The sequence below is a fragment of the Copadichromis virginalis genome, linkage group LG7 (assembly GCF_057382275.1).
Source record: "Copadichromis virginalis isolate Kocher_CV1m ecotype Utaka linkage group LG7, C_Virginalis_male_GT1.1, whole genome shotgun sequence".
Classification (NCBI taxonomy): domain Eukaryota; kingdom Metazoa; phylum Chordata; class Actinopteri; order Cichliformes; family Cichlidae; genus Copadichromis; species Copadichromis virginalis.
Genome location: NC_140624.1, coordinates 6,943,911 through 6,957,519, shown reverse-complemented (window position 1 = coordinate 6,957,519; position 13,609 = coordinate 6,943,911). Strand labels below are relative to the sequence as shown.

General features: G+C 41.2%; 1 protein-coding gene across 1 annotated transcript in view; it reads right to left on the bottom strand.

The window, feature by feature from the left end:
• Window positions 1-13,010, bottom strand: part of LOC146704335 (excitatory amino acid transporter 2-like) — a 29,913-nt gene extending 16,903 nt beyond the window's left edge. The window contains exon 1 of the mRNA XM_085461418.1: window positions 12,775-13,010. The gene's annotated coding sequence lies outside the window, so the exon portion shown is untranslated. The remainder of the gene's footprint in view (window positions 1-12,774) is intronic.
• Between the last annotated feature and the right edge of the window lie 599 nt (window positions 13,011-13,609).

Below are 13,609 nucleotides of genomic sequence, written 5' to 3'. Positions count from 1 at the left end.
TCCCGCGAAAAGAGTGCAGTTTCGGGGTGAGAGCAAGGGGCTAGGACAGAGAAGAAGGGGTTACAAGGGGGAGTAAGAGGGACACTAGGGGAGAAGGGGGTACTGGGGTCGCACCATCACTTCTCAGCCAAAAGAGGGGCCTGTGAGGGGAAGGCCGAGGCAGCCATCCCCGCTTTTGGCTGGTACCATGTGAAGCTCTCTGCTTCCTCTCTCTTCCTTCTGAGGGGCTTTGTTTCACACGCAAACAGTGGCAGTGGCCCCAACTCATCCGGCCAAGCGCTGCATCCAAACTGGCAGGAGCAAGAAAAGGAGGGGGGGGGGGGGGTTCAGATGAGAGGGGGTGCAAGGGTATAGCAAGAGGGGAGTGCAGTGGGCATGTCCAGAATGCCAGTTCTTTCAGGCCACTGATGTCATGCCTGTGCCCACCGTGGGAGAGCAGCGGAGGGACCAAGGCGCCCCTTTCTCTTGCCCCCCTCCACAGTCTCTTTTTCCAGGATGAATGAATCTTTCAGAAGCAGCAGCTCATTGTGTCCCATAATCGACGGCGATTATCCCAATTTTATGCAGCCTTCCCAGTGCAAGGAGGTTCCCTGAGCGCTGGCATTGAGGGCTGCTGCGATGCAGCAAGGACCACGAGGGGTTGTCCTGGCAACACTCTGTGGTTTAGAGAAGAGGATGAAGGGGAAGGAGGAAGCTCACAGCCACACACATACATAGCATACAAACACACTGCCTGCACAAACACCCTATAAAGAGAATGTATGGCTCAAAAGATTTAAGTTTTATCTTTATCTCCTAAAAGAAAATACAAATTCATGCATTCAAAAAAAATTTAAACAAACTTCATGAGGTGTTTTGTGCTGCTTCATAATTTTTGAGCTACTGCGGTAAGTGTGGACATATGGTGCCAGTCATAAAATATGTCTACCTAATAACTAAAGAAGTTTGCATTAGAGGCTGGTTGTGTGATTACTGGTCAAATTCAGGCTATTATCATCCATGTGATAGCACAGACGGCCCATTATACACGTTTCCCACTGGTCTCTCGAGGAGCCCGATCCCCATTCTCTTGATTGGTGCATCACAATATGTTGTGATATAAAGGCAACTAGAGCAGGGCCAGGCTCCGGATATATCTGCCCCCTTTGGGCCTCACAGTCACTTGCATTACAGTGGGAAGAAATGAGCTCACACATACTGGCTGCCTAGGAGCTGTGACCACCACCAGCCCCTCAAAAGGAAGCTCTCAGCAAACACTCCAGGTTGTGCTGTGCATAAGAAGAGGGAGATAATTTCCAGGACTCTAAAGAAAGAGAGGCTTTATCACACTGCACCTCTAGATTATGCATCCCTACATGGTTGGGATTAATATGTTCAGGGACAGGTATCGATAGAGATGTCCACAGAGGGAAAAGTAATCAGTGGAAGTTCCAATAAAACAATACTGATGCAAAACTGCATGTGTTAAATATCAAATCCCAAATCACAACTGACACTGTGCTTTCCTTCCACAGTCAGTATGCTATTCTCCAACAAATAAACATTTTTAAAGATTATGTATTTTCTGCATAATATCTTTATACATCGTCTTTTTACATATTTGTGTGTCTCAGCTGTTTCTGAATGTTGTTTTCCAAAGCATGCTACACCTCTGACATTCCCATTTTAGTGTTGGTGATCCTAAATTTTCTCAATTCTGTTAATTTAAGAGAGTAGGTGTACAGTCACTCAGTGGGACACTTAAAAAGTTGTGTTAGGCCTATTCAAATTTAACCCTGCAGTGAGCTTATAGTCACAAGAAAGACACAAAGGTAAATGTATGTGAACATGAATAAAATATATTTATGCTGAAATTCATCAAAGTCACTAATCACTAACTGGAAAGCAGGTGACGTGTTCTAAAGGAAATTCTGAGGAAACTTTTCTGCAATTGTGAAGTTTTACTCACAGTCAAATAAGAGAAAAGCAACAGAAATGTAAAGCGTGTTGTTATCAATATAGTGCTGCAGATCTGGTGACAATAACAGGGGTATCCTTAAAAACATATGGGCATCCTGCCTTTGTAGGCCTAAGCACTGGTATTCAGTACCACGGTCAGTGACCCAGCCTCCGGTCTTAGCACAGATCTCCCAAATACTGACAGACTACCAAGTACTTACCACAGCTGACCCTGAGATTGTCACATGGTGTTACTGCCCATACTGAAACTATAAGGAGCTCAAAAAAGTCATACTTGTCATAATTGTACCAATATTTTTACGTGAATTCACAGACTGGAGCTTGTCAGTTTTGTCTTTCAGTGCTTCCAACAAATACAGTGATGACTCTCCTCTTCAATTAATGTCCTTCCTGAGAGATACAATTCTCAATTTCTTGTATTCAGTAGCTGTAAGACAGATTTTCTCTTTTCAAATTTCCCATTTTTCTCATTATATTTTAAAATCACAGTGTATCGCCATCTTGGCAGTGCATAAAGGAGCATTCCCTAAGGTTTCCTTTTGTTTAGCACAACTCTGTGTCCATAATGAGGCAGTCATTAGAGAGTCTCTGAGAATCCCGAAGCTTGTGTTGGAGTCTCTATAGATCGCACATGCGAAAAAGTCCCACTGTAATTAAGTCCTAACGGCCCATTATGCAGAATCATGGTTGTCACAGGAATGAATGAGGTGACTTCAATTCATCTGGATAATATCTGACAGGGAATTTAGTCTGATGGTATCTATTTCACCCAACCTCTTTACTGCTGGAGCTACAGGACACGTAGTGACACCCCAGAGTATGTTGGATGATTTTTATTATTTAAAAAGGCCGAACATCAAACAGCTATTCTCAAACCTCTCACATTCATAACCCAAGTCTCAGTTTTTATGACTCACATTCTTCTTAGACTCTTAACTGTGAAAATTTCAGCTATGTAGTGACCGCTCCTTCATTACAAGCTATCCAACTCTCCAACTCTTTTCTAAGTTCACAAAAAAAGAAGAGTCACCTGAGATGCTCTCACTCTACCGCTCCAAACCTCCCAGATGATGGGTTACACACATTTCCCGCCTCCTAAGAGTGTTTCTGTGTTCATGCTGTATATGAAGTGAGGCTACAGCACTATCATTAGCAGAGGCGCATCTGTTTAACAGAACATCCCATTTTTCAACACACAGCTTTTCATGCCGTTGGTCCGATCCCCACCGGAGCTCATTAAATGAGCCAGTAAGGCAGGACAACCCCACCCCCTACTACAAACAGCTATAATGTACCCGCTACATGGCTGAGAGGCAGATGACAGGGAAGAGGGGAGGGGTTAAATGGCAAGAATGCCACATCGAGATGGATCCATAACAATGCAGTGGGGGAAGGGCGAGGGAACGGGGGGCGTCACTGATGGAGGTAAGGATGGAGACAAAGGAAAGGAATGGCAAGCGAATAAGAAAACAGCAAAGGTAAAGGGGAGAGTAATCACTTGAAGAGCAGCATGTCTCCACATTTACTGTAGGCAAGGGGCTTTTTTGTTAGCACGTTATCTGTGGACACATGACGAGCTGACATCTGTGTTAGGCAGCTGGCCCTGTGAAATTGGATTACTGCGCAAATCATGTTTCATACATCACTAGACTCACCTGACACACTCTAAAATTGAAATGAATTAAAATGACAGGATGCACGTAAAATTGTTTTTGAATATGGAATGCCATTGTCAACAATGAAAACGTCTGCTGGTCATGTTCCATGAATCAAAGGCTGGGTGAGGGGGGTTAAAGTCCGGGTCTGGATTTGCCAATAAGAGGACAAAGGAGGATGGATGTTCTCTCTCTAATTAAACAGTGCAGCCTATAGGGACTGAGCATAGCCTGAAACAGTAGCCATTACCCTGATTTCCCCACACCACCCTGCAGCGTTGCCTGAAAGGGCATGCCTGCACACATACAGCTCATTACATCATCCAGCTCAGCCAAGATACCACGTGCACATTTTGTACCTACACTAGCATATGACTCAGTCCTAAAGACAAATATTTTGTGTAGATTTTTATATGTTATATGAATTGGATCATTTAAATAACAAGAAAAGTCTGGTTAAAATTTTAGAAGTCTATATTAAATTTTGCTTAAAAACAGCATGGAAATCATTTTAACCTCTAACAGTAAGATAATAATACCGCAGGTATAACTGTCTTCAACAATGAAACCAGTGCCTAGTATCTGTGCAACCAAATGAAATGCTTGTACTTCTTGGATATGTGCCATATGTTATCTGCATATAAAACTTGAAATAGATGTATGTACACATGGCCGTTACAGTGTTCTTAGCAAAATCACATTTCGGTAAGATGTGCTCATTAGTTGAAAATGTAATAATCTACTAAGAACATTCTATGTTTGTGTGTGTCCAGAGGAAAATGCACATCATCAGGGATGCAATATGGAAGCGTATCAGGAGAGCAGGGAAGTGTGACCGAGCTGTCAGCTGCTCACTTTCAGTGTCTCAGCATATATCTGTTTTCCTGTCATCGGTCTCTGTCTCTACCTAAGTTTCTCTCTTCTTTTCTTCCTCACACACATACAAGATACTGATACAGTACGGGATATTTTCAGCCAAGGCAGATTATCTTGAGCTTTTTTTGGTCCTGGTTCCATGAACTGGAGTATTTTAGGTATTTTTTGAAATAAACAGAATTTTACAAATTTACAATTAGTAAAGATAAAGAAGCACTTTACTATCGCTCTTCTTTCAGAGCCATGTCTTTGAATCTGAAAAGCAGGAGCTAGCTGTTGCTTACTACTAACACTTTTTACACGTGAAGCCACATGGAGTCTCCTGCTACTCTTTGGTTCATCTTTTTTCCTTTAAAGTCATGCACACTTTGTCAAACTTATGTAAATATGTATTCAGTCACAGGCAGCAAAGGAATGCCGTAGAGGGTGAGCACTCTCTCATAGACTTTTTCCACAACCTAATTATTGAAGCCAGCATATAGTGGCAGTCAATCATTATCATAGGCTCTGGGCAAAATAATTTTCAGCAATTTTCCACTGTCATAAATCCCACATGCATAAAAATCGTAGCCTGCGAGAAGATCGTAAACTTGCTTTGGATTTCAGGACGAGGAAACAAGGATTCCCAAAGATGTCAGTGGGAATGTACCAACAGGTCTGTGTAATCCATAAATGTTACATGGTAGACGTTGATTTCAGGTTATATGTCTATATATCTAGAAGACTAGATAGATAGATAGATAGATAGATAGATAGATAGATAGATAGATAGATAGATAGATAGATAGATAGATAGATAGATAGATAGATAGATAGATAGATAGATAGATAGATAGATAGATAGATAGATAGATAGATAGATAGATAGATAGATAGATAGATAGATAGATAGAGCTCCTAATTAACCAGTGCATAATGTGGTGAGCCAAACGCTGCTAACAAAACCCTCTCTGTGCTCATCGGCCATTGAGGCAATCCGCTCTTGGAACACGCCAACCCTACTAGAATAATGGGCCACTTTACAGGCCTCCAAGTTAGTTCACAGAATATAGAGCTGGGAAACCGCTCGCACAGGGTTCATGGGGAGGAGGGAAAACTTAATTGTTGCCTCCATTTTTGTTTTTCATCCCCCCCCCACCCTCTCTTTCTCCTCTCTTAGTTCTGAAAAGGGGGCTGACAAACAGGCAATGGACACAATTGTTGTGTGTTCCGCTGGACAAGTGGGTGAAGTAAACAAAACTAGACTGTAGGGTCTATCGACTGGAGCTTGTCAAGATGGGATAGGCTGAGCAGTGGGGAGCAGCACACATGCAGAGGAAGGATTGGTCAGGGAGTTGTGTAAGTAGGAGGGGTGAGGGCCACTGCCAGGTCTGGGGGGGAGTTAGGTAGAAAGGGTGAGAGTAAAGGGTCCTGAGGGAATCAGGAGAGAGAGAGCAAAAAAAAGAAGGGGGGGTTCCGGAAGAATTGGGGGGTGGACATGGGTGCTGAGGTTACTCTTCTAAGTGTGGGTATTGTATTTAGTGCTGAAGTTCTCATGCATGTCTTGCTTCAGCTCCCTAAAATGTCCGAAAGTGATGGAGCTCGCTGCGATTAAGTAGACAAGTAGCAGCTCTGCTTTGCGCTCCCACAGCTCAGGCTATTTACATACTCAAGAGGAACATTAATGCCAGTCGATCCCCCAAGGCTGAACAAAGAAGCACACAAACCTGCCTCTGAGGCCCATTACGCACTTAATTGAGGATTTGTGGAATAGTAAAAAGGGGCAAAGGAAGAGGAAGGTGGGTGAGACTGGGAGGGGTAGTGGGTGAAATGGGCAATTAAACAATTTCTTTGTTGTTTTTGTGTTATTTTTATGTTTTTCCCCCTTTGAGTTTCAGTAAGATTTGATTTCCAAAACATGGATTTCAAGTATCAAACATAGAAATGATAGGTAGACAAATGTAAACAGCAAAAGGAGCATCCAGTGGGATACGAGAGACTTTTCCTAAACCTAAAGACAGGTTAAACAAAAATGTTTGTTATTAATGTATTTTAACAGTTAGAAGGCCCTTTGGCATATTTTTAGTTACACATAACTGTTTTTGAAAGTCTCAATCTACAGATTAATGGAATAGCTCTATTATTGTTATTGAAAGTAGAGCATTTTTGTGATTGGATGCTACTTTCTGCAAAATGCAAAGGCATCTGACATCAAGTTAACAAAGCTGTTGTATAAACCAAAAGGAGCTCCATCTGATAATCAGTGTGAATCTGTCACGATAAATCACTGTTCAGATGAAGTCTTTTATTTGTTTTGAGCTCTAAATCTGCTTCAATTATGTTTCTTTTGTCGCCACACAATGGGATGATTGTTCATAGTGGCATGGTCTTTGGTGCCAGGAAGGAAAAAAAAAAGAAAGAAAATGAGACCCCATCTATCCTGCCTCTTCTTCCCTTTACCAATCACTATTGGAGTAATTTTGTGACTCCCCCTGCTGACCTGAATTGCAGTGTAGCAGGTGCCAATGGGATGTGGGTGGTTTGAAGTTTTTGCACGGAGGAGGACAGTGGCAGTGATGAAGCGAGTGGGAGGGATGAGGCCTTTGCTGTACCAGTAAATGCTGACTCAAACCTCATGTGCGCCCCCCCCCCCCCCCCCCCCCCCCCCAGCTAGTGTGGTGACCTCCAATATTAATTATGAGCAGTTATCTAATATGATGCAGAATATAGGTCAAAACAGGAATCGAAAACTGCAGATTTGCATATAATAGGCAGAGCAGATCAAGTCAGTATGTGAGGAAACTTATCTGTATTTATGTAACTTTCAGAATGTGATGGCACTGGCAGACAGTGGCAGATAATCTAACAATAACTTCTGACCCATGTCTACCAGATGGGACCAAACCCAAAATTCAGATAGTTTAGTAATGGGCCACAGGGCCAAGAACATTGCAAGCACTAAATTACACTAGAAGGCTAAAATGACATCTAATTACATGATATGAATTTTAATAAGCCACTATTACAATTTTTTTATTTCACAATAGTGTAGCAATGAGGCAATGTACCAGCCTGCAAAGCACAAAAAAGTACATAAAGTAGCACCATTTTACTTTGTTGCTGTTTATGAGTAGCCTATAGAGCACCTTTCCAGCACATATACAGAGGCCTTACGCTGTGATGGCAGAAATTCTAATAATACTGTACAATTCATTTTACTATATTTAAATAAATGTAAACTTTTTTCACTGTATTGTTTTTGTATGATGGAGTTAAGGTGTCTTTCTTTACCTCTGCTGTCAGAACCCTCATTAAGGAGAATTCTAGTCCAGCAGTACAAAATATTATTCTGAGACAAAATTTACATTACATGAGATAAACTGTAAACTTAAATGGCACCACGTGGGTGGTTTTGCTTCTTCTCCTGCACATCATCAGAGATTAATTGGGCAGTTTATATTGGTGTCTTATTGCAAAAATGAAGAAGTGCCTCATTCGTGGCCAGCAGAGATCTATCATTTTGCTGCCCAGCAGCAGTCCCGCTAGTGAATGCCTATGATTGTGTTCCTGTGCAGTCATACAGAAGTGAAGGGAGCTGGGCTCTTTGTTTGGTCATCCCATGGGAAAGGCTTAACTGTCCAGCTCTCTGAGAACCAAAACATTGGTTCTATAGGCAGAACTACAAGAGGGAAAGGAAAAAAAACAGATGATGAATCACCTTCTTCCCCATATTGGGAAGACTCACAGCTGTGATAGAGTTACAAGAAAAAGACAAATCACGATTCAAAGCCCAGAGAGAAAAGTTGGCAAACAAATACAGTAAAATTGAGTAAAAAAATGAAATTGGGTGATATTACTGTAATTTGGAAGGACTGGAATAAAAGCAACAGCTAGAGAAAGAAAAGGGGGAGTGCTGAATGAGTGTAAAAAGAGAGATAGAGAGATAGAGATAGACAAGCACGGGTGGTAAAGAGTGAAAAGAGGAGCTGGATGGCACTTTGGCAGCTTTTGAATGTTCCCAGGAGGATTACTCAAGCACTAGATGCCACAGACTGCCAGCGAGACCAAATCAAATCAAATCAAATCAAATCAAATCACTTTTATTGTCACATCACATGTGCAGGCACACTGGCACAGCACATGCGAGTGAAATTCTTGTGTGCGAGCCCCACAAGCAACAGACATGTGCAAACACAACAACACAAACGAGCAAAATACAAGAATGGCCAACCTGAAACTAATAAATATATGTACAATATATAATAGTGTATGCATTTCTGGATGTGTATACTAAATATTTTCCTACGTGTGTGTGTGTGTGTGTGTGTGTGTGTGTATACACATTTTTACAAATTAAATAGTAAAAAAATAAATAAATAATAATAATAATAATAATAATAATAATAATAAAATATATAAAATATACAGAGTTGAATATGTGCAAAACAAGTGGCATTTATATACAGTGTGGAGTGCATAATGTTGAAGTTCCAGTAGTGAAGCTGAGGTGTCTATGACGTGTTCAGCAGTCTGATGGCCTGATGGAAAAAGCTGTCTCTCAGTCTGCTGGTACGGGACCGGATGCTGCAGAACCTCCTTCCTGATGGAAGCAGTCTGAACAGTTTATGGCTGGGGTGACTGGAGTCCTTGATGATCCACCCCGCTTTCCTCAGGCAGCGCTTCCTGTAGATGTCTTGGAGGGAGGGAAGCTCACCTCCAATTATCCGTTCAGACCACAGAGAAGCTGGGTGAATGGAGACACACAACCACACATGGACACAGGTACACATCTCTGTGGATGTCCTCCTGCTGTGGACTGGTCTCTAGTTCACCTGTTTCCTCTCTTTCTTTTTTCTTCATCTACCATCAGTTTTCCTTCATTCTTCCACATTTCTCATCACGTTCTCCACCTCCTTTTTCATCCCATTCTAAATCACACTTGTTCTCAGTGTCTTCAATCAAGCCTTTCCAAACAGATAAGAGAACAGGTCTGACTTGCCCAGCCCCAGACAGGTAACAAGTGCTTCGAGATACATTTTTCTCTGAAAAATGTATCTCTGAAAAATGTATCTCGGTCTCAAGGAGGGGAAACAACCCCACCTTCTCCCTTGCTCACCCACTCCATCATTTATCAATTTAAAAACAAAGACTTCTATGTATTACTCTCTGTCCTCCCCAGCATTTTATCTTCCTATTACTCCCACATGTTAACTCTCTCGCACTCTACCTCACACTTCTCACAGTGTAAAACCTCAGTTTGTCTGGCAAAAACTAAAGTGCTTTGGATTTCAGTGGGTGATTTTTCACCTGTTTGTTTGTTTGTTTTTGTTTGTTTTTATTTATTCCACCACATAGCTTGAATTTTCTTTGAATCAGTTCATGTCTAAATACTGCTGACTGCTTAGTTGGTCCACTGTTCCCAGTCAACTGAGTACATTAAAAAAATCTATCTACTGGATTCCTTCTCTAATAATTCTGAAGCACAACAGATCTTTATCAAGTTTCAAAACTATTGAGATTGATTGGTGGAATTTAATTTGCACTAAAGAGGATAGTCCCTGAAGAAGATATCAGTCAATCGACGCATGGATTTTTTGACAAGGCGCCATGATTTGCCTTCAGCCGGTTTCTCCACAACAATGTGAGCGTGTATGTGTATGTGAGTGTTAACCTAAACATCTGTCCTGCCCTGAGGGCAACGAATGTTGTCTTCACTAATTAAAGTAGCACTTGACAGATGTTAAGGATAACAGCTTTGGCAAAATATACTTTTGACTTGTTTCACTTCTAGAGCAAGATTGGCCATGCTGCAGGAACTTTGATGTGCATGTGTGTGTCTGTACTGCGTGTTTTTTGTGTGTGCGTGCACATGCATGACAACTGGCAACTCCTTTGTTACATGTTTTGAGCTTCCAAACTTCCGAGAGTTAAAACATATTTTAAACATATTTATTAAAATTTTACATTTTTGATAGTCATTGCAAAATTGTCTTTAAAGTTGCAATATTTGTCTTTTCAACAGTGTTACTTTGACCATTTCTATAAGCTGAAAAGCACAGAAAGAGAGAAAATTCCTTTTCCTGTCTTGTAACAAAAAATCATAAACACCCTAGAAATAATTAGTTTTTGATCCTAATTAATTCCTAACAAATGCAGGAAAGGAAGATTCAAAATTGAACTGACAGATACAGTGCCTACAAAACGTGTAATTAATTTCTTCTGTATAAGTGGATGCTAAATATATGCATCATACAAACATTGATGTGGATGCAAATTTTCATTTATGTGAAATGCTATGGCTGCACTTCACAGTGTGAAACTGCATGACATGATAAAGACATATGCTTGCAAATATAAATGATCCCCCCTCCCTCCCCCAGCTGCATGTGTGGGTTTGCCTTGAATGTGTGACAGGTTCAGTCATGCAAGGCAGAAAAATGCCACAGTGCAATAGTTTGCCAATATGGATCAGCTGCATGAACAGTTGCTTTACAGATTCTCGTAGCAATTACAATGAAGGTCAAGACCTCAGCGATCATGTCTCCTCATGGTACAGCCAGTTCCTCTCACAAGGCCCACCGATGGAAGAAAACATGCCCATTAAACCCAAACATATAGACTTATCTGCACTCAGGCGAAGCGCCAAACCCTGTCTAGGTTTGATCAACATGCTTTTGACAGAAGCATCCATAAACAACCCTGTAACCGTTTTCAAGACCATCCAAGATTAATGCAGAAGGCGATCAACTGAGAGTGCCAAGAGAATTGGTTTCCATGGTGACATTGATAGTGCGATTGGAAAACTGTGTGTTTGTGTGTGCTCACACCCCAACGCCCATGTGCATTCCTTTTAATATCATAAGGAAGAGTGCTGCAAGGATTGGTTTCAGATGGGGTGGCGTTTGTATCCAAAGGTAAGAAGGGGGGAAAGGGGTGGGAGGCGACAGCTCGCTATAAGATATTTTTTGTTTTTTGTTTTTTTTTAAGGGAGGAGTTCATATATTACTCAAATGCATGGTCGTCTTGTAAATGCAAGAGGCTGCCGACACATGACACCTCTACGAGGCTACGAATAGATTTTCCACAATAAAATACTTTATAAGAAGCTGCAACACAGGCTACAACTTGTTGGCTTTTTCTTCAGAATCACTACACAGGCCACACAAGAAAAACACGGTTTGTTAATTAGTACGCAGTTACACCTGGTGTCAAACCAAAATTTATAATGGAACTGTAAAAAATATGTCACAGCACCTATTTACAATAAAATCTACTTTTTCTATGTGATTTGCGCTTAACCCATCTGAATTTCTCTAAACAATAATAAAATGGGAATCGTTTTGCGTTTGGATGAAGGAAAACAAGGGCAGCCACCTTCACAGAGTGCTGTTTTTGGCTCAGCTGCCAGTTAATTAGAATAATAACGACACAGGAAATCATTCCTGCCTGTGGCCATCTCCCTGTACAACGCATCCACTTAACACACTGTTTGCTGCTACAACTACACATGTTTCTTTTCCAAATATTTATTTATAAGTGACTTATGTATGTATGTATGTATATATATGTATATATTGTACTATTCTTAGTTAGCGTATTGTCTGTCTTGTCTTAATGTTGGTTTAAAATGGAGCACTGTAACAAAAAATAATTTCCCCCAGGGATCAATAAAGTATTCTGATTCTGATTCTGATAATTATTATTAGAATAATCACGGGCCATCCTCAGAATTGTGTCCAGAAATGTTAGGTATCAAAGTGTTGACCATCGCAAAGCCGGGTTTATTTTTAACCGTCCACTGTAATGTTTCTTTACATCGTTTATCTACATCTCGTCCAACCGACTTTCATTTAACATTTGGCATTTTCGCGATCCGAAGAGAAATATGAGCATATTTAGCCCTTTTCACTGCTGCAATTTAATCTGCAGCTCAAGCTTATTGTTGACGGTCGGCCTTGTGGGACTTTTCACTGCAGGTTGTCAGTTTACCTTTGGAGTAGCTGCGATATGAATGTAAAAACAAACAAACAAACAAACAAACAAACAAAAATGTTAATGAAAAGGGGGAGAGATGGAAATCTGTCAACCAATTAGCTTTTTGAAATGGTTTACCTACTAGCATGTATATCAGGTGCACCTGTAATCGTTTCTCAAAGCAATTACTTATGTTTACCTGTAAGTTGTGGTGATGAACAACCAACTGGATGTGACGCCAAAGAAAAGCCACTCACTCGTTAATAATCAACCTGTTTGTGTTTACGTATGCTATTTGCATGTTTAAAATAAATGCCAATCATTGTCTTACCTTTGCAGCAAATCGCGGCGAAAAAAAGTTTTTGGTGCTGTCCCCGTACAGGACCTTATTTCATCAGCTTCAGAGAGGGGCTGCCACCGCGAGATTCAGAGCGCACCGCGTTCCAAGACAGGAGCGCTTCACAGACCAAACAGGGATTTTCTGTTAGTAAAATCCGAGGAGCTCCGCAGCTCAACGATCCCACTGAATGAGCTCTGCCTCACCTCACTCTTCGGCGCTTTACTCCCCCACCCACCTCCACCCGTTTCCCCCCTCTTTGTTCCTTCTGCATGGGAATGCCAACTCTCGTTGGCTGAAGATGCAGCCTGTACCGTACCCCTTTTTCTCTCCGTGTCTCCCTGTGACCCTCTCTACCCCACTCAGTCTCTAGTTTTCTTTCACACGTATGCATAGGAGCACGCGCGCGATTTACCGGCAAGGACACGCAAAACCTTCCTCATAAGGACATTGGTTAAGTGAGCTAGATTTCCTTAAAGTGAAGCCCACTAATACCAACCTAACCTCAAAAAGTGTCCTAATTAAGTCATTCTTTGATAGCCATGAGGTGATCTGCGGATTTTTCTGATCTACACCAATGGCATTATTGGTGATGTGAGGTTTTATTACCTATTTTTACACAGGCTCGAGGTTATATTAGACCTGCACTACATTTTATATGTTGTCGGTCTAACTTGCAGCATATTTATTAGATAAATGAAAGAAAAGTGAAATATATATCCAGTCTAAGTCTAAAGTAAGAAGAAGGTGTTATTAGTTAGTATTTAGCTTCATGTAAGATTCAAAGAATGACGCAGAGAATCTTCAACCCAAAGCTAAAATTAAATTT